This window comes from Glandiceps talaboti, chromosome 1, assembly GCF_964340395.1.
Source record: "Glandiceps talaboti chromosome 1, keGlaTala1.1, whole genome shotgun sequence".
NCBI classification, from domain to species: Eukaryota; Metazoa; Hemichordata; class Enteropneusta; family Spengelidae; genus Glandiceps; species Glandiceps talaboti.
The window spans coordinates 31,864,832-31,868,588 of record NC_135549.1 but is presented as its reverse complement, the minus strand read 5'-3'; positions in this window follow the sequence as shown (position 1 = coordinate 31,868,588).

Sequence of the window (3,757 nt, the reverse complement as noted above, 5' to 3'; positions counted from 1 at the left end):
GAACACTGTTCTGTGAAAGTACGTAACCGTGATGTTTGTTTGTATATTTTGTAATTCGTACAAAAATGATATGTTCTGAAGTTCGGTGTTTTGAACCAAAGCAAAAAATATATATCATATCAAAAAGTAATTGAATTTTTTGAAAATTGACTTCAAACTGAACTGAAATTAATTTTGATTTCCTAAAATAGATCCATGTTGTGACTGACGAGTGTTCGTCTTAATCCTTACGATAACATTCCACAATATTTTTTTTATAGATACTCTTTCTTTTTACATATTATGTATAAACATATTTACATAAACCTCATCCAGTGTAGTTAATGTTGGTGTGTTCTTAGTTGAGTATAAAACCTCCATAGTTAATCTAGCAGCTAGATCTTTGGGCTTTCTTGTGATACCATTACAAGCGATCGAAGGTTACTTTGCATCTGAAAGGTGCAATCACAGTGTTTAGACCTAATGCCCTCGATTGCACATTAGTGATATTCGGTTGAATATCGTATCAGAAGAAGGCCAGAAGGTCTAGCAGGTGAACTACAACGCATTGACACGTTTATGTATGTGCATTTTCTAAATGACCTTTCATCTATCTCTACAGCAAATTGTGGGTTCGTCAAAAGTGACGTCATGAAACCATTTATTCATATTGCCAAGATACAATGTTTCAGATCTCAGTTACTATTGATAATTTGGCTTTTTTAAAAAAAATCAATGGATAACATATTTAATTCTTTAAAACCACACAGACAAACGTTCAGATCTAGCCATTGTCCTTTTAATGATGCTATAAAGTAAAATAAGCAATAAATAATAGCTAAGTTATTGATTTGTGTATATGCAATCTCAATAAGATATTTGCAATAATGACAAATTTTGAATATATATTAGAAGATAATTTGCCAATAATCAACACAAATTGTTAAAGGTTTACATCTACAGAGGTTGCCGTCAAATGTTGTCGTTGAACGATGTAGTGTACGTTATTCCTATCAGATTATTCGATTGGTTAGTTGATATTGCAGCTGTAAACAATAAACAAAAAAGATTCTGTAAAATTCAACATTTATGTAAAAAAGGCAATATCAAAGAGAGTAATAAATTAAATAGTGTAAATAAGGCAATATCAAAGAGAATAATAACGTAAATTGTGTCTGGCTACTTTTGTAATTGATAAGCATCATTATTTAGAGTGACACAGTCTGTACCTGGGGTTTCAAGTTCAAATCTAAGGTCAATCTACAAATCATACAGACGTGCACTCTATAAATCTTCAACAGGTCTGAATAGGAACGATATTCATGTGATCAAACACACACAACGAGACTTAGTGACGAACAGATTATTAATAACCTAATAAATCATGGTATTTATGCCATTTTGATATTTCATTTCTATACTTGGCTGAGAGATTTTCAGTTGCTAGACAGAATACCTGTTTAATCGTAATCATACAACCGAGATTATAGTTTTGTGCACAGTACAGTCTACTCAACAATATTAGAATTCCTTTCCTTTGAAATTACCGCTGAAAACATTGTGTAGACTGTACTCTACACGAAACTGTGATTTCAGTTGTTGCAGAGTATCTCCTCAACAAAAGAAAGTAGCTTGCAACTCAAAGATTATTATAGAAGGTACTCCTTTTATCTAGATCAGCGATTGACTCATCATACCATGTGATACTCTAGATGTATAAGAATACTCGGTTGTTGCTAACACCCCTAGTCTACACTTGGACTGTTGTATACATTTTAAAGGTAAGAAATGCTGTCAGTCTGATAGAAAGTGTTTATCATAACACTTTTTTTTACATCAAAGAGAATGTTTTGTATATATAGTACATAATTACGACGATAATAAAAAATATGAATGTTTGCATTAAAGGAGAAACCCACCCAAGGGTAGCCTACCTGTAGACTTCAAGTACTATGACTACTACACTATTCCACTATCCTAACTGTAGCCTACCTGTACACTTCAAGTACTATGACTACTACACTATTCCACTATCCTAACTGTAGCCTACCTGTACACTTCAAGGACTATGGCTACTACACTATTCCACTATCCTAACTGTAGCCTACCTGTAGACTTCAAGTACTATGGCTAGTACACTATTCCACTATCCGAACTGTAGCCTACCTGTAGACTTCAAGTACTATGACTAGTAGTACACTATTCCACTATCCTAACTGTAGCCTACCTGTAGACTTCAAGTACTATGACTACTACACTATTCCACTATCCTAACTGTAGCCTACCTGTAGACTTCAAGTACTATGACTACTACACTATTCCACTATCCTAACTGTAGCCTACCTGTACACTTCAAGGACTATGGCTACTACACTATTCCACTATCCTAACTGTAGCCTACCTGTAGACTTCAAGTACCATGACTAGTAGTACACTATTTCACTATCCTAACTGTAGCCTACCTGTAGACTTCAAGGACTATGACTACTACACTATTCTACTATCCTAACTGTAGCCTACCTGTACACTTCAAGGACTATGGCTACTACACTATTCCACTATTCTAACTGTAGCCTACCTGTAGACTTCAAGTACTATGACTACTACACTATTCCACTATCCTAACTGTAGCCTACCTGCAGACTTCAAGTACTATGACTAGTACACTATTCCACTATTCTAACTGTAGCCTACCTGTAGACTTGAAGGACTAACACTACTACACTATTTCAGCTATCCTAACTGTAGCCTACCTGTAGACTTCAAGGACTATGACTACTGCACTATTCCACTATCCTAACTGTAGCCTACCTGTAGACTTCAAGGACTATGACTACTGCACTATTCCACTATCCTAACTGTAGCCTACCTGTAGACTTCAAGGACTATGACTACTACACTATTCCACTATCCTAACTGTAGCCTACCTGTACACTTCAAGGACTATGGCTAGTACACTATTCCACTATTCTAACTGTAGCCTACCAGTAGACTTGAAGGACTAACACTACTACACTATTTCAGCTATCCTAACTGTAGCCTACCTGTAGACTTCAATTACTATGACTACTACACTATTCCACTATCCTAACTGTAGCCTACCTGTACACTTCAAGGACTATGACTACTACACTATTCCACTATCCTAAATGTAGCCTACCTGTACACTTCAAGTACTATGGCTACTACACTATTCCACTATCCTAACTGTAGCCTACCTGTAGACTTCAAGTACTATGGCTAGTACACTATTCCACTATCCGAACTGTAGCCTACCTGTAGACTTCAAGTACTATGACTAGTAGTACACTATTTCACTATCCTAACTGTAGTCTACCTGTAGACTTCAAGTACTATGACTACTACACTATTCCACTATCCTAACTGTAGCCTACCTGTACACTTCAAGTACTATGACTACTACACTATTCCACTATCCTAACTGTAGCCTACCTGTAGACTTCAAGTACTATGGCTAGTACACTATTCCACTATCCGAACTGTAGCCTACCTGTAGACTTCAAGTACTATGACTAGTAGTACACTATTCCACTATCCTAACTGTAGCCTACCTGTAGACTTCAAGTACTATGACTACTACACTATTCCACTATCCTAACTGTAGCCTACCTGTAGACTTCAAGTACTATGACTACTACACTATTCCACTATCCTAACTGTAGCCTACCTGTACACTTCAAGGACTATGACTACTACACTATTCCACTATCCTAACTGTAGCCTACCTGTACACTTCAAGGACTATGGCTACTACACT